Below are 17,921 nucleotides of genomic sequence, written 5' to 3' on the forward strand. Positions count from 1 at the left end.
TGAGCCAGGGTCAACAAAACACATCCGCTTTAGTCACTTCTTTCCATACAGTCAGTTTTTTAGAATCTGCTTAGCAGTTAGTAAGCCAGGCGCTGGCCTTTCCGGCTTCAGAGCTTTGATGGAGAGCTTTAGGCTATGGGAAGACTTTGGTGAAGCAACTCCAGGTGGATGCAAGGGACCAATGGGGCATAAAGGGCAGGAACCACACACTCAAAACACCGCCAGGGGCCAGGCAGGCACATGAGTGGAGTTGAGGAGGTGAAAAAAAAAAACCCAGAAGGAACAGCACAGAACCCTGTCTCTCAGAGTACAGCTCTTTTTACAGAATTCAAGTAATGTTAAGGCCCACTTGGCCCACGTGTAAAAACTCATCTTTAAGCTGAAGGGCAATGACCCCGCTTTGCAGTCTGTGACTGGTAGAAAAATGGGCTATTCTAAAATGCCCAGGATAGCTCTAGTGGGCAAGAAATGAGAGCGTTCAGAATAAAAGCTGGACGATTCAATGGGTCTCTGCCTGTGCCGTACTCCCTTGTCACATTCCAAGTGTTTAGACCCAAGTGGCTGGTCCACGGTATACACTTAGGGCAAGATTTCTGAGTGAATGGGTAACCACTGTTAGATTCACATCTCAAAGGCACATAGTCGTGTGAGTAGACAGAAGGAGGCTGTTCTTAACTTTTAGTTATGATTTCATTGGCCACAGAGCTTTGGAAACATTACTTAAAAAATATCTGAGCTCCGGTTCAGGACCAGTGGGTTGTAATGGCCTTCATTTGCAGATACAATTGTCATCTCAGTACAGAAAAATGCAGGGATCCTTAGGACCACATAGGCTGAAAATCCATGGGTTTACAACTCAGAAGGCATTGGCAGTAAACATTCTTGAAACCTGGAGTTGCCAAAGCCCTTTGAGATAGTTTCTACCACGGGCGTTGAGTTTGCAGAGCAAACAGAGGTGTGGCGATTCACTGGCAGCTTCTTAGACCTAAAACTCACATGTGTTTAACAGAGTAACTGACAGCGGAAAGAAAGACGTAGGTACTCTAGTTCCCAGGGGCACTGGCAACTCCTTGGACCTGAAACTCACATGTGTTTAACAACAGAGTAACCAAGAGTGGAAAGACAGATGTAGGTACTCTAGTTCCCCTCCATCACCAACCAATTCGGCCTTTGGCGAGCTGTCTTCAGCACCGATACCATAGGGGTCGTGGCCTGAAATTGTTCTTTGTGATATAGCTTATGATCAAGAACCGGAAGTTACTCTGCCTTATACATTCTGACAAACAACACCAGCACTGTTGTATAGCGGCATTAGTTAGATGAACAAGCAGAAACACCTCTTTACGCGGGGCCATTATCTATGCGGACAGTGTCTGCATCGAGGAGGTTCGGGCTACAGTGTTTTTACTTCACCATGGGCAAAAGCAACATAAAACCACTGAGAGCCTTACTTCTTATTTGGAATTCTGACCTTTCTCCATGCCAGTGATAGGGGCGCAGCAATGTGCCCCCCAGTGCTAATCTCAGACGGCAAACAACCCCAATACTCTACCGTGTGCTTTGCTGTTAAGCTGAAGCAGTGGGCAGGTTAGGCGTTTTAGTGGATTTTTTAATTCACGATATTTTCAGTTTACAGTGGACTTACTGGGACACAACCCCAGTAAGGAGTAGCGTGATCTGCCTAGCTCCCTCCCTCCTTTGATGGATTTCAAGGTATTATCATGTCTACTGTCTACACCATCAATCTATAATAGAGCTAAGGACAGACTATTAGTGTTAAACTTGCATTCCACTCTCCTGTGTTTTAACAACATACTCAACTATTTATTTCCCATGTTGGTTCCTAACTAAATGTTTGGAGATTTTGTTTTACCACAGCCCTCTCTTCTTCCTCCCTCTCTCCCTCGACCCCTTCCTCCCTCCATCCCCATGGGACTGAAGCAACACACAATCAACAGAAACCTTCCTTCAACTTTAAATCTTGATCTCTGCCCATGCCAATGACAGGGGAACTCTAGGAACCCTCCTCTCCCAAAAGAGATGGCAGAAAACAAGTATGAGGAACACGAGACAAACTTTTTAAACGACAGATCATACGCTCCTTAGCTTAAAAACATTCTCCTAAAGTTAAAGACAGACCTTCAACTTGGAGGGATGACCTTAGGATCAAATCAGTTCTAGGTTCTCAATAACTATATATTTAATCAAGGCGATACGGGGGGGGGGGGGGGGCTCATTGCACAGGCCCAGCACAGAACAGTGGTCATAGCCATGGTCCCTCTTATTGTGGAGTATATGCCCTGGCTTCTCATGTCTTAGGACTGGGCAAATATACTTTAATTACATGGTGGTTTTCAAACCCAGCTGGACACATGCCTGTGGTGGTGACTGTGTTTCGAGTATAGATATTCAAAGCCCACCCAGTCAGGCATGCTGGGAATTTAAAACTCTAGAATCTGCTTTTTTCAAAAGACAAAGAACCATGGGTGGTGATTGTGCATGCCTTTAATTCCAGCACTCGGGAGGCAGAGGCAGACACAGGTAGATCTCTGAGATCCAGACCAGCCTGGTCTACAGAGGGAGATCCAGAACAGCCAGGGGAGGGCTACTCAGAGAAACCCCGTCTCACAAAAAAATAAAAAACAAATAACAAAAACAACAACAACAACAAAGAAAAACCTAAGTAAGTTCTGACGGGGGAACTCCTTCTGTGTATATGTTGTCTTATTGGTTCATTAAATAAAGCACTGTTGGCCAATTGGAAAGCAAGATAGGTGGGACTAGGAGTCGATGAGGATTCTGAGAAACAGAGGCACAGCCAGTCATGATATAGGACTTGGGAGAAGAATTCTGGACCCTTTTCTCAGGTAAGAGAAGACCACCTGGAAATACTCAGATTAGTAGTTATGGGTGAATAATTAAGTAAGGGCTAGCCAATAAGAAACCAAGCAAACAGCCAACAGCTTCATAATTAATACAGTGTCTCGTGTGTTATTTGGGAGCTGAGACAGGTAGGGACCCAGGTGGCTGGTAGGAAGACTACACGTTACAAAGTTCCCATGTATTCTGATGCACATGGTTCAGGCACCATCACACATGGGAGCCAAGGCTTAAGGAAGTTTTTAAGCAATGGCTTACTACACCAAGAGTCTATTATATTTTCACCAAAAGAAAAATTCATAATTATATTTACATAGCATTTACATATATGTGTGTGTATAAAATACATGTATATATGTGTACTCACATGGCCACACATTTAACTTCCAGCAATTTCTCAGGTTGTAAGATTACTGTCTTGTATAATCTCCAAGGTTCTCTCGTTTAATGTTTTTTTAACATTTTAAAAGATGAATGTTCCTAAACATTTCTAGAGTTTCTGTACTAAATTAAGACGAGTGACAGCAGCCAATAAATTTCTCAATAAATTTAGCAGATTCCTCATTAGGATGGTGGAAAATTTAACCTGCACACATATGCTCAGTGACTTTCACATTGTAAAAAGAAATAGTTATTTTTAAACACAGGTCTAAAAATTTGCCTTTGCTTTGAATTAAAAAAAAAAAAGAGGGACAGAAGATATTAATACAATCCGGAAAACCTTAAGGAATTCTTCTGGCATTAAGATGGAAGCTGCCAGGCTGGAGAGATGTCTCAGCGGTTAAGAGCGCTGACTGTTCTTCCAGAGGTCCTGAGTTCAATTCCCGGCAACCACATGGTGGCTCACAACCACTTGAATGAGATCTGGTACCCTCTGCTGGCCTGCAGGCAGAAGGCTGTATATACAATAAATAAATAAAATATTTTTTAAAAAAGATGGAAGCTCCCATGCCCTTCTTAGCTGTTTATTGGTCAGCCTTCTCCGCAGTGAACGCTATCCACGTACAAATGTTTAGACCATCTCATTAAAGGGCTGAAGGGGAGAGGGCTAGGTGCCAGGGGCAACAAAGGAGGTCCCTCTGTGTGAGCAGGGAGTCCCTGAAGTCAGCAGGAAGTTCAGTGTCTTTTAGGTGGGGTCAGTGTATTTGCTACATTCTATATATTTAATGATGCTATAGTCTGCCCTGCACCTGTCTCCACAGGTGAGAAAAAATTTAGACATGACAATAACCTCTTTCATTCTCTCTGAGTCAATGACAGGGATGCCCATTTTGCAAAGTAGCCTTCAAAGTGACAGGCTCCTCCTGGGGCTATCTTTGCATATACTTTTGTATCGGTCAGCCTGCCTCTCAGTGTTTGCTGTCTTGCCATGAAGAGACACCATGATCACTGCAACTCTTCTAAAGAAAAGCATTTAACATAACCGGGGAGCTGGCTTACGGTTTGGAGGTTTGGTCCATTATCATCGTGGTGGGAAGCATGGTGGCACACGGTCGAGACGGGTAGGCAGCAGGGAGGGAGTGAGCCAATGGACCAGGCTTGGGTCTTTGAAACCTCAAAGCCCACCCCCCAGTGAAAAACTTCTTGCAACCAGGCAACGCCTCCCAACCCCTCCCAGCTAGTGCCACTCCCTAAGGACTAAGCATCCAAACACACCAGCCTAAGGAGGCCATTCCTATTCAAACCGCAACATCCCTTCCTTGCAATTCCTTTTTATCCCTGGAACCGACCCCTTTCTAATTTCCTGACCTTCCCTCACAGCCAGCCCCACGTAAACACACACATTAAAATTAGAAGGTAGGATTCACATGTGAGAGAAAACAAGTAGTGATTGTCTCTCTGAGCCTCGGCTATACCACTTAATGCATTATTTTCCGTTTTCATCAGTTTTCCTGGCTATCTTGTTTTCCGTTACAGCGGAATGAAACGCCATTGTGCGTATGTACCACACGTGCGTTAGCCATTCATTTGTGGATGGACATCAACTTGCTGTTGAGAGTCAATGGGAACATTCCTGCATGTGTGGGCATCTCTGTGGCAGGCTACGGGCACACGCCCAGGTGACTCCAGAGATTTTCACAGAAACGAAGCTGGGGAGCATGTTTCCATGACACTGGAGCAAGGATTGAAAGAGCAGCTCACATTCTCCTCTCCTTCTTATGGAAAAACATGAGCTTGCTGTGCAAGACAATAGGAATTGTTTTACCTATTGCTGACGGCTGCATTTGGGTGATTATATGCGTGTATTGTGCGTGTGTGCCTGTGTGTGTGTGCCTGTGTGTGATGTATGTGTGTCTGTGTGGTGTGTGCATGCCTATGTGTGTGTGTCTGTGTGTGATGTATGTGTGTGCCTGTGCATGTGTGCCTGTGTGTGATGTATGTGTGTCTGTGTAGTGTGTGCATGCCTATGTGTGTGTGTCTGTGTGTGATGTATGTGTGTGCCTGTGCATGTGTGTCTGTTTGTGATGTATGTGTATCTGTGTGGTGTGTGTATATGTGTGTGTGTGTGTGTGGTATGTGTTTGTGTGTCTCTGTGTGTCTGTATGTGGTGTGTGTGTGTCTGTGTGTGTTTGTGTATCTGTGTGCGTTTGTGTGTGATGTATGTGTATCTGTGAGGTATATGTGTGCCTGTGTGTGGTGTGTGCCTGTGTGTGTGTGTGTGTGTGTCTATGTGGTGTGTGTGTGCCTGTGTGTGTGTGTCTATGTGGTGTGTGTGTGTCTGTGTGTGGTGTGTGTCTGTGGGTGTCTGTGTGGTGTGTGGTGTGTGTGTGTGTGTGGTGTGTGTCTGTGGGTATCTGTGTGGTGTGTAGTGTGTGTCTGTGGGTGTCTGTGTGGTGTGTAGTGTGTGTCTGTGGGTGTCTGTGGGGTGTGTGGTGTGTGTGTGGTGTCTGTATGTGTTTAATGCATTTGCATTCAGTTAATGGCCTAGATGCCAGTCCAGTGATCTTCCTCAGCTGTCCCTCACTTTATTATTTGAGGTGGTCTCATTGAACCCGGAGCTTGCCATTGTAGCTAGTCTGGCTGGCGAGTGAGCCTGTCAGCATCTGCCTGCCTCCCGCCTCCAGCTCTTAACTTACAGACAACTTATGGGCTTACATGATGGGGAAACACACTCAGGTGGACACTTTACCCATCGAACTGCCTCCCAATTCCTGCTTTCTTTTATGGCAAGACAGGAAGAGAGATTTCTGTGTGACTTTAGAGAGCCCCATGTTTGTCAGCCAACAACCCACACGGGAAGGCCTCGGCAGACAAGGCTTCAGGGGTGGCTATGAGACACTCTTGACAGAGAGATGGGCTACACGGACCTCTGGAAACCCGAAGAAACAGGCACAAAATCAGGCCGCATCATCCTGCTTGACAGCGTAGTCCGACTGCACCACGCCCAGCCAGCATCGAGCCACGGACAATGGTGAAATGACCTGAGCTATGAAAGTGAACTGGGGGTCACCCTGCTCATGTGGGGTGGTGTTTGTCTCCCTCCCCCCTTTATGTGAACCCCTACAACACGTGAGCCTTACTAAGAAGCATCAAAGCCAACGGGCCCTCTGTTTCCATATCCCTCTGTGTTCTCTGAAACATTGGGGGTTGTTTTCCTTACTATCCCTAGAAACTACTTGTTTCTAGTTTCTACCCACAAAGAAATGTTTTGTGGTTTTTGTTTTTTTTTTAATTCTTTCAATATGGAGAAATGTAGCTGTAAGGAGAGAAAGGATGCCCACGGGGCTTGGAAACTTTAAGACTGAAGTTAAGGTACACCAGAACTACAGAAAACTACAGTTGGGCCAGGTGATGACCAAATAGAAACAAGTCGGTACACTGAAAGAAAAAGAAAAAAAATCTACCCAGAGAGCAGGCAATGACAACTGATTGTCTCTCCTATGTGGCAGTTTGAATTAATGATGGTGTGTTTGTCGGGGGAGAGTCTGGCCCACGGGACACACCATCTTTTAGGACCCTGTGCAACACCCCCCCCCCTCCCATCAACTGCTTCCCATCCATCTCCAGTTTAGAGTATTTTAACTTAGAACGCGGTGTGCCAGGACAAAGCCCCACGGTAGGCGGAGGAGAATTGAATTTTGTTGGGCTGGGATGCTCGAGCATTCTGCAAAACGAGCCGGAATTTTCTGGACGTCCATCTTGTGTGCACCACACCAGTTCTGTCATTCAGGCGCCGTTATTACCTGCTTAACAGTCATTCCACCTCTTTCGAGAAGCTGGCTGAGGTTCAGGCCCAGATGCCTGACACAAGAGAGCTGTGAAGCGTTCGTTTAGTTTTTGTTGTTGTTGTTGTTTTAAAGACTTATTTACTTATTACGTACACAGTGTTCCGTCTGCATGCACGCCTGCAGGCCAGAAGAGGGTGCCAGGTCACAACATAGATGGCTGTAAACCGCCATGTGGGTGCTGGGAATTGTTCTCATGACCTCTGGAGGAGCGGCCGGTGCTCTTCACCTCTGAGACATCTCCCCAGCCCCGTGTGTTCAGTCTTAACAGGCTTTTCAAGTGCTCCTGTCTCTTGCTTCAACTATGGAAACCACAATCACAAAGGAGAAGGTGGGTGTGGCAGCCCAAACCCTCAATTCCAGCATTGAAGAGGACAGGGCAGAAGGAATGTTGTGAGTACCGGGCCAGACAGGGTTACCCAGTCCCAAGAAGAAGACAAATGACCCAGGTGTGGCTGTGTATCTGTAATACAGGGCGGTAGCAGGGGCTTCAGGAATTTTGGGGCTAGTTAGTGGTAATAAGGAGGGGGCTGTTTCCAAAACAGAACAGCAAAATAAGCGAAACCAAAGGAACCCCACATTCTGATTTGTCCTCCCATGCTGGCATGCCGACATGAAGGGCGGAGAGGGTGAGGCGATCAAGACCACAACTTAAGAGTGCTAGCAGGGGCTGGACATTGGTGGCACTCACCTTTAATCCCAACACTCAAGAGGCAGAAGCAGGCGGATCTCTGTGAGTTCAAGACCAAGCCTGGTCTACAGAGTGGGTTCCAGTACAGGCTCTAAAACACCATGGAGAAACCCTGTCTCGAAAAACCAAAAGAGAGTGCTAGTGGTAGGGAACCTCCCATGTGGATGACACATTCTCTTACGTTCGTGGAGGCATGGCAAAATCCCTTTTTTACGACATCAATCACTTTGGTCTCACCTGCCCTGTGTTGTATAAATCCTTCCCTTTCTAACAGGTAGGCAGATTGAGGGCCTCAGACTCGGAGCCACTGGCTCTTCTACTTCTCTCACTGTTGTGACAAAGTCGACCCAGACAAGGAAGAGCTTACTTTGGCTCACCGTTTGAGGGTGCGCTCCCGTCATTGCAGCAGGGGCGTGGGGCAGCTGGCCACGTTGCCGATAGAGTCAGGAAGCAGGGGAGCGGTGGATGTTGGCGCCTTTTTATTCGGTCTGGGGACCCCCGGCCCGCAGGCTAGTGCTGTTTCACATTCTGCACAGGTCTTCCTACTTAGTTAATAGTCTCTGGAGATGACCTCACGGAAAGGCTTAAGAGGTTTGTCCCTGAGTCGACGATCACGGTAACAAGTGTGCCAACTTTTGCACTGCTTGTAGGAAGGTCTTGCTACTTTGTTACGTGTCTGTGGAAATGCCCTCACAGAAAGGCTTAAGAGGTTTGTCTCTCCAGTCTCGACAAGCTGACAATCAAGATAACAAGCACACCGGTCTTTGCACTGCTCGTTGGGAAAGCAACCGGGAAGTTAAGAATGAGGTCCAGCGGCCTTTCGATAGCCACACCCCCTTTCACGTGGCCGCAGAGATTCAAAGGGCGGGAGTGCTCACACCCACGGCACTCGGAGACCCTGAGTAGTCACTGGCACTAGGTGAACTGTCCCCGGCACCTGATCCAACTTGAGACCAACACAGGCAAGTGATTTTCTGTTAAACATCATCATCATTAACTTTCAATCATTACATTCACCCTGGAAATTCAACGGAGAAGCTGCTCAGGCAGTTCCGATCCAAATGTCACCGATCTGGATGCTCTGCTCTCCCGTGTAAGGCTCAACAGAGCATACCAATCACCGTCTGTGCAGTGGTGCTGCTGCATCGCTGGCCTTTCTGGGCTTCTCTGACTCCCCCCCCCCCAACGGGTTATTATCCTGTCATCTGGTGGCCGCACTTTCAGGAAATTATGTGTGGCCACTTAGTGACAGTGATGGCATTGTGAAAAAGTTCAGTTGGGATTGTTCCCAGCTCCTAATTTACCTCTTAATCAAATTTGAAATTAAAAGAGAGAGAGAAAAAATATCTGGTTTGGCTCAGCTTCTAAGTGTTTTTGAGAAGCACGGCTGGGCCAGGGGGTATGAAGGAATCTAGCCAAGACCTTGAACCGGCTGGCCATGCTTGGAAGGACCTGGAGAAACCCTACTCGATGTTTCCAGGAGACAAAGGAGTCGAGAGTCTTTAGAGGAGGGGGTCAAACAACTACTAACGGTGGTCTCTGCGCTTTTCTCTCTCCCGATAGTCCATGTTAAACCCTGAGCTATCAGATATAAGAGTTTAGCAATCTAGTTTCCAACTCCAGGGGATTCTAACTCTCTGTCCGAGTCTGTCTGTTTGGGATCCTTCGATATAAAGAGGGTCAACTTTGTCTGTAATTTCAAGGCTTTGTTTGTTTGAGACATTGTCTCGAGTAGCCCAGGCTACACCCAGAGTCGATACATAGCTTAGGGCGAGCTTGAATTCTGACCCTCCCGACTGAACCCTATTGACCATACGCACCTTACACTTTAAATCTATAGGTTGCTCGTTTTAAAAAAATAATTTCTAATCCAAAGGCACGATTCAGTTTTCAACAGTAAAAGCTATAAGTAAGAAAAGAGAGTGGAGAGAAAGCCTTTCACAGAGAACCCCCTCACCCCCCCCAACACTTCCCCAACACTCGCCCCTCCCCCTGCCTAGCTCTTAACTTCTTTCTTCTTTACATTTATTTGCGGGGATGGGGGAGTGTTAAAAACTTTAATTCCCTTAAAGATACTGAGTATTTCACCGGGGGCTAGACGGAGGCTCTGCACTATTGACCAAGTGACTGACTCTCACAGTTTTAAGCCTGAACCAATACCGGAAGCCTCCTGGAGATCCACAGTAGCCAAATGTTTGACTCACACTCCCACCCCCACCCCCACCCCTACAGTACTGTAGGGTGCTTTCTCCCTCCTCATGGCTCTGCTCCAGGAATTCGTGACACTGAAAATTAGCTCATTTTCTTATAATTTAAGCAAGACTTAATTTAAACAAACGCTTCTGTTGCTCTCGGGGACGGGACTACTAGCAGAGCATTAGAAGACCCTCCCACGGGTTTTGTATGCTTGACTGTACACTTGCTCACTGTTTCCAGTTAGTGATTGCTGGGAGTTCATCTCCTGGCTCACTCAGCCCACTCAGCTCCAGGTCTCTCTCGAGCATTTTCTCACTTTTCCTGCTGATTAGCTAGTAGCAATGCAAGTTCCTGCAAGGCAGCGGCCCTCGACCTTCCTAACGCTGCGTGACCCTTTAACACAGTTCCTCATGTTATGGGCGCGCAACCATAAAATTGTCTTCATTGCTACATTATAACTGTAATTTTGCTACTGTTACGAATCGTAATGTAAAGACCTGATATGCAGGGCAGCTGATACTCAACCCCTGTGAAAGGGTCATCCGACCCCCAAAGGGGTCTGGACACACAGGCTGGGAACCACTGCCGCGGGAGATACTGCTTATACATTCTGCTCATCCCTAGGTAGAACCTTAATGTGTGGGTCAGGGAGGAATGGAAGAGACTGTAAAACAAGAAATGAGATCACAGTCGACTTTGAAAACGCAAAGTGAGCTGACAAATATCACAGCCAAGCCCGTGGCTGACATCACATATACATATAACCATATTGAAACGTGAGGTAAATAGCTACTTGTAAATGTGTAGCAACTGTCTGATCCACACACCACTGGTTTTGTTTCCTGCATCTTGGGTGTATATTCTTATATGATATTTTTATGCCATCAGATAAAAATCCAGCATTATTTAAATTTTTTAAAAAAAATTGTGTGCGTATGCATGCGTGTGTGTGTGTGTGTGTGTGTGTGTATGCATGTGCGTCTGTGCACTCGTGGTTGCTTGTGGACACGCGCCTGCACGTGTAGGTGCTTTTGGAGGCTTCAGAACCCCTGGAGCTAGAGTTTTAGGTACCTGAAGCGCTCTGAGCCATCTCCCTATCTGCTCCACCTCCAAGTTAATACCACATAAATGGTTAGGACCGATGCAGGATTGAGGAAACGTCTAAGTTCTCTTTTTCTTTTTCCTTCAAAAGTGAGCTCCAACATAAGACAGTGAGAGATCTTGAATGCTAAGGTGAAGATACTTCTGAGCCCACCCCATGGCACGATCGGGGGTCATCTCTTAGGAGTTCTTTCGATATGAATTTCCTGACGGGATAGAGCAGTTCTGGCCAGGCATAGGTGAGAACTAAGTTCCCACGTACACGCCCCATTTCTGGTGATTTGCACACCTGTATGCAACTCAGCTTCTGGCCTTTGTACATTTCACTCCCGTTTCTCCTCTCTCTCTCTCTCTCTCTCTCTCTCTCTCTCTCTCTCTCTCTCTCTCTCTCTCTCTCTCTCTTGCATGCAAACACACACACACACACACACACACACACACCAGAATCGAGGATACTTAAAATGCCAATCAAGGAAGAGCAATGGAGGATCACCCCTCTTCCCTGCTCTGCACACTGGATCTCAGGAGGCCCAGGATGAGTGGGACCCTGGACTCACTTCCTGTGGTAGGGTTTGCCTGGGTTCTGTCCCCGTGTCGCAAAGGTCTCCCTGCCTCCCCCACGGCGTCCGTGGGAGACCTGTCACGCAGCCACAGGACCTGCTGCATCTTGGTCCAGTCCGGAACTATGATTATTTACAGGTATCTGCTGCTTCCTGAATTGTGGCTGCTCGAGCTTCAGGAACCTGGCCATCTCACTTTCCTGACCACACTGACACCTGCCGAAGCAACAGGGTACTGCATTGCTGGAAGGCCCAGGAAGAGCCTCACACTGCCTTAGAGACCACACAGTTACAACAGCCCAAGAGGAGCCTACAGGAACTGTAGAGTGGCAACCAGTGGGTCCTGTTGTCCAAGAGAAGAAGAGACTTCCAATTTACTGGACTTTTCTCTGCAAGCAGGCCTCTGGTAGCTTCTTACCAGGAGTGGCACTGTGGCAGGGGAGCTCAAATTTTTGTACAGGTTTGAGCACCTACAGGAATCATAAAATAAATAAATAATGATTGACAGCATACCTACCTCCCAGGATGAGAATCTCCTTGAAGGTGGATGCAGTCATCCATTAGGAGCCCCTGGAAGCTTCCTTGTTGATCCGGGGCAATGCTGAGGACACCATCTGTGGGAAGAGTGACTGATGAGTTTGTGGTTCAGAATCTACTTGTTTACAGTAGATTCCTGGGTCCCACTGACCAAATCGGAAGCTCTTGGAATGAACTATATAGGTAATTTCTGTGCCTAGTGACCATTGCTGGGGGGAGCAGTTGGACCAACAGCTTTGCCCAATAGAATGTCTCAGAAATGCACACGCCACAGCCCTACCCGAGACTAGCTGGCCCCGAAGATCTGGAGGAGTCACCGTAGGCTGACGTGACAAACTCCCAGAGGGTACCCCTTGCTCACGGGAGTCTGAAAGAATTTCTTCCCTGGAAGGATCTCTGCCCTGGGTTCCAGTACCAGCTTGGCCTCTGACCAGCTAGGTTATGCAACTCCTCTGGGCTTCATATTCATTTGTTTATTAGCTGGCAAGAGCTGTTATTTGATTGAATTGAGTATCTGTAATAACCCAGTATCGAAGTCCTAACTCCCATTCCCTACAGGCTCACTATAGATGTGGCCCTGCTGGAATACGATGGGCCCCTGAACAACTAATATACTCATGGAAGTGGAATTCGGAGATAGACAAATACGCGAGGAGAATGTCTTTTGAGGACTGGAATTAAATGCTAACCTCTCCGAAGCCAAGAGAGACCTACCTCCCCAGTGCCCTCAGAGAGAGCAGAGCATTGCCACACACACCCCCAAAATCTCACACTCCCTGGCCTCCAGGTTTACACTCCTTTAGTATGGCGTTGAGGAAGACTCTTTGAGACACTATGCAAAGCGCCATCGTCTGATGCTACTACTGGCGGCCGTCAGCGAATGAATATCTGGTTCTGTTACTCCAGTGATCCTGTACACAGCCTCCACAAGGAAGGATTCTACCTCAGGAGAGGCAAGCAAGCACCACGGCTCTCTGCCCTGTGGATTGAGACAGGGTTGGTGGGACACGCCAGGCGTGCTTAGGCTTGGAGCCTAAGAAATAGTGGACAGATGGCCATCATTTCTGGTCACCTCTGATCTGGACAGGAACCAAATGGGGGGATCCAGAGGCAATGGTGTGTTCAGCTCTGATTGAAGCTCGCCTCATCTCTAACGCTCTCTGTGGAGGACACAGTTGCCTTCCGTGACTGTCCCAACCTGTCCTGATCATAAGTAGCATCTCTTCCCATTATCAGTGCCCTCCAAATTTCCAAATGGCCTGTGTGTGTTTCTCTCTGTGTGTGTAAGGTTCACTAAAGCAGATGAAATGGATGGAAATAAGCGAAGTTCTGCTTCTTCAACCCTCACAGCCTCCACCTTAAGCACAGGAAACAGATTTTATGGGTCCGTAGCTTTTTTTTTTAACACCTCTGTCCTTCAGGAGGGAAGGTGCTGCGTCGTTCCAAAGTTTTGCATCGTGCACGCCACTGTGCAGAGAGCTGCTTATCCTTTCTGCTGCGGCAGCGCCAAGCTGCTGCGGCGGAGGAGAGGAGACCGAAGCCTTCCCAAGGCACCGGAAAGCCAGCTTTAGTGGGGGTGGAGGGGCGGGGATGGTGGACTGCCAAACCTCAGAGTCCAAAGGCTGTTCTAGGTGTGGAGGTGTGGTGGCTCACGTCTGTGACCCCAACACTCAGAAGGTTGAGATACAAGACTGATGGCAGTTTTGAGGCCAGCCTGGGCTACATGGTGAGTTCTAGACCAGCTTGGGACTGCAGAAAGAGACCTCCCCTCTAAAAAGAAAACAAAACCATTGAGACAGAGACAGAGAGACAGACAGACAGAGAGAGAGAGAGAGAGAGAGAGAGAGAGAGAGAGAGAGAGAGAGAGAGAGAGAGAGAGAGACTGCTTTGCTCTGTTCACCGAGGAGGTGGAGGTCATCTGCAGACCGTGTCCCGATGGACAGCTGCTCAGTGCCAGATGGGAACACTCTTGCAGTCTGGGCTGATGTCCGTGGTTACCCTGTGTCCTGTGCAATTTCCTGGCAAGCTGGGGGGAGTTAACTGCACTCCAATAATACTCCCCAGCTTCCCAGTGTGCTCCTCAGGCCAGCTGTTAGCTGACCTCAGTAGTTACAGCAGAGGGCCTTCTACTCCAGCAGAAAGCGAGAATCCAGCCCAGCTGCACGTTTTACATGCAAACTCCCCATTTCACCCATGCCTCTAATAATTTTTTCTCTCCCAGACATAAAGGGAAGAAAATTAAAAAGTTCTTAGGGCTGGGGTATAACTCAGCAGCAGTTTGCTATTTGAGAGGCCCTGGATTCTGCTCCAACACCACATATACAAACATGATTACATGCAAGCAAAGACAACAAGAAGTCTTGGCAGGTTTGACTGAATGGTATTGATCTGGAAAAATAGATCACAGTAGTAGTGATTCCCAGATTCAGGATTCCTCCACCCCAGAACAGGCTCTGCCAATGATTGCGAGGGCATCAGACAGCACAGACAGGAGACATAGTGAAGCATGGAAAAGACTTGATTGGCTTCAACCTAGACAACCAACCAACCAACCAGTTGGTTACAGGTTTACTAGCTTCTTCACAGCCCAGGTAACTAGCTACATACAATGCCTTCTGCAATTAGCTAAAATTCACTTACTATAACTTAGCTAAAGGTTTGGACAGGTTTGGCCTGGTGCAGGTGTCTGGCTCAAATCTATGGTCTCCTGCAAAACATTACCCAGCAAAGGAAAAGCAGGCTGCAGGATTACAGCAGCACAACACCCCCACATTGAGACCCTGTGCAATTGGAAATTCCACGGTCTCAGTCTTCTGTAAGTGGATCTTGTGATGCCTTCTATGTGTTTTCCTCTTGAAAAGCCCAAAAGACAGCGAACTAGCGTGTGAGCAGCAGGATATGACGCACATGATCAGAGCGTGGTGGGGAAACAAGGCAATAAATAAAAGGCAAAATCAAGCTACCAACATTGGGTGGGTAGGACCTTGCTCGCCTACCTTTCTTCCTGCGAAGCTCAAGAGGGCCACAAGAGGGCGCCGGAAACACGCTGAACCTGTCAGCTCCAAGCCCAGTGAGGCCTCCTTAGTGCCTGAGACTCTCTGGACCTTAAGGGATGTACGAGCATGTTTCAGCGTCTTTGCAAAATAAAAATAAGCAAGCAAACAAATGTAATATCCCTGAGTTACACCCCTCACTTGATGTAGCTCTCGCCTAACCCCCAGTTTCCCAAGCTCCCCTGAACATGCACTCACATTTCCTTAGATAAACTATATTTTCATTCCAAGTTCTTTCTGTGCATCTTTTTCCTTCATATTTCCTTATTCATCTATCTATCTATCTCTCTATCTCTGTCTATCTATCTTCATCATCATCTATGTAACCGTCATCCATCCATCCATCCATCTATCTATCATCTATCTATCCATCATCTATGTATCCATCATCCATCTATCTATCTATCATCTGTGTAGATATTTCTATTTTATGTGCATTGGTGTTTTGCCTGCATGTATGTCTGTGTGAGGGTGTCAGATCTTGGAGCTACAGACAATTGTGAGCTGTCATGTGGTTGCTGGGGATTGAACCCAGGTCCTCTGGAAGAGCAGTCAGTGCTCCTAACTACTGAGCCATCTCTCCAGCCCCTCTTCTTTTCTTTAGGTGATCCCCTCACCCTACTTTACCTAGACACCGTGACCATGGCAACTCTTATAAAGGAAACATTTAATCGGGGTGGCTTGATTACAGTTTCAGAGGCTCAGTCCATTATCAGCTCGGTGGAGAGCTTGGTGGCAGAGGCTGTGCTGGGGTGGAAGCTGAGAGTCCTACATCTTGCAGGCAATAGGAAGTCAACTGAGACACTGGGCAGTATCCTGGGCATAGGAAACCTCAAGGCCCACTCCCACAGGGACACGCTTCCTTCAACAAGGCCACACCCACTCTCACAAAGCCGCACCTCAGAATAGTGCCACTCCCTAGGAGATTATGGGGACCAAAGACATTCAAACCACCACCTTGGAAATTTCCTGTGTCTCCGGAAATCTCTCCACCTAAGCAAGCTGGGGTTGTTGGTCAACTTACAGATGAATTCCATTATACAGATGACAAAATTATGAAATAATAGAAACTCAGTTAAGCCTACAAACTTAGGACCTGGCTGTGGTCCCCCTACCCCCAAATCAGAGCTTTCTATTATGTCATACTGCCTACTCACAGGCAGGGACCATGTTCTGCTGAAACTTGAATCCTCTTGCCTTCCGTGACTCCCAGTGGATGGATTACTGAATGAGCAAGCTCGTCAATAAACATGAGTGAACCCACCAGCCTATGCCCTGCGTGCCTGACTGAGGTTCTACATAGCTACAGAATGTTAGAAAATCGGGTGCTGAGAGGACAGGTGACTTGATTCGTACCCAACGTCACCACTTCTGAGGAGACGGTCTGGCAAGGGTCAGAACTAAAGTATTGGGTGAGATGACCGTAGAAGCAGAGTTGGGTACAAGCTTGTGGTGCCAGCCCTCAGATGGCTGAAGAAGTTCTAGGCCAGACTGAGCTACATAGTGAGTTCCAGCCCAACCTGGGCTACATTGTGAGATCCTGTCTCAAAGACAAAAGGCAAAACAAAGCCAGATAAGGGAAGATGGGTTATCCTTAGTTTCTAGCTGAAGTTGCCTATAATCTCTGATTTCTTTCCTTCACTTAAAAGTCCCGATGGGCCAGTGAGGTGGCTCATCAGGTAAGGTGCTCGCCGCTAAAGAGTGGCAATCTGAGTCCAGTCCCTGGGACCCAAATGGTGGAAGGAGAGAGAAGACACTCCTGCAAGTTGTCCTCTGACTTCCACACCCCCACCACGGCACACTCCCAACATGCACACGAAATAAATAAATAATCAATCAATAAATCAATGCAATAGACATCTCCGAGACCAGTAACTTATTTTTTTTAAGATAAGAAAAACAGCATGCCAAAAAAAAGGAATGTGCTTCACACTGAAGGGGCTTTGTGTAGACTTGAGAAATGCAGACAGCACCGGCTTAGTTAATTAATTTTTTGAGACCGGGCTCAGTCTGTTTACACAGCCGGGTATGGAACTGTGTAGCCCAGGCTGACCTGAACTGGCCTCAATCCCTAACCCAGTTCCAGGATGACAGGTATATGCCACCACACCTGGCTACGAAGTCCTCCACCACCACATCTGTCACTTGGAAGGATGCCTTGTTTCCTGTCTGTCCATCTCACCTAGGCTGGTCTCACAACAGCCAAACCTTGGACCTAAACAAATCTGGCATCTCCAAAATAGAAGGACCATTCGGAGACAAAGTGTCCAGGCGCTGCCGCCAGAGAAGGGACAGTGCCCCACATCCGCTGTCTGCTGCTCTCAGATGTCTTTTTGTCCCCATTTTTTTTTTTGTGGATATCTGTTGGCTTCCAGGCCTTATCTGAGCTTTGTCCTGGGTCCTTAGTGGCCTTTATGTGCAGTGGAAAATGCAGATTTTTCTAGAGCTGGAGGCTGGGTAGCATTTGGAGCTGTGGTCTTGTTGTAAAGTGTGGTCACAGCTGGGCATGAATGTCCACACCTTTAGTTCCAGCACTAGGGAGGCAGGGACAGGGGGGGATCTCGGAATTTAAGGCCAGCTCTGTCTACAAGATCAGTTCCTGGATAGCCAGGGCTACACAGAGAAGGAGAGAGAGGGAGGGAGGGAGGGAGGGAGGGAGGGAGTGGGAGAGAGGGAG

General features: G+C 47.5%; 1 long non-coding RNA gene across 1 annotated transcript; it reads right to left on the bottom strand.

Annotated features, from left to right (window-relative positions):
• Positions 1 to 7,150: 7,150 nt before the first annotated feature.
• LOC121139191 lies at positions 7,151 to 8,550 on the bottom strand. The gene is made up of 2 exons (XR_005876039.1): positions 8,175 to 8,550; positions 7,151 to 7,909 (listed from the first exon to the last, which is right to left on the bottom strand). It is a non-coding gene; the product is annotated as an uncharacterized LOC121139191 (long non-coding RNA).
• Between the last annotated feature and the right edge of the window lie 9,371 nt (positions 8,551 to 17,921).

The sequence above is a fragment of the Mesocricetus auratus genome, unplaced genomic scaffold, assembly GCF_017639785.1.
Source record: "Mesocricetus auratus isolate SY011 unplaced genomic scaffold, BCM_Maur_2.0 Super-Scaffold_15014, whole genome shotgun sequence".
Taxonomy (NCBI): Eukaryota; Metazoa; Chordata; class Mammalia; order Rodentia; family Cricetidae; genus Mesocricetus; species Mesocricetus auratus.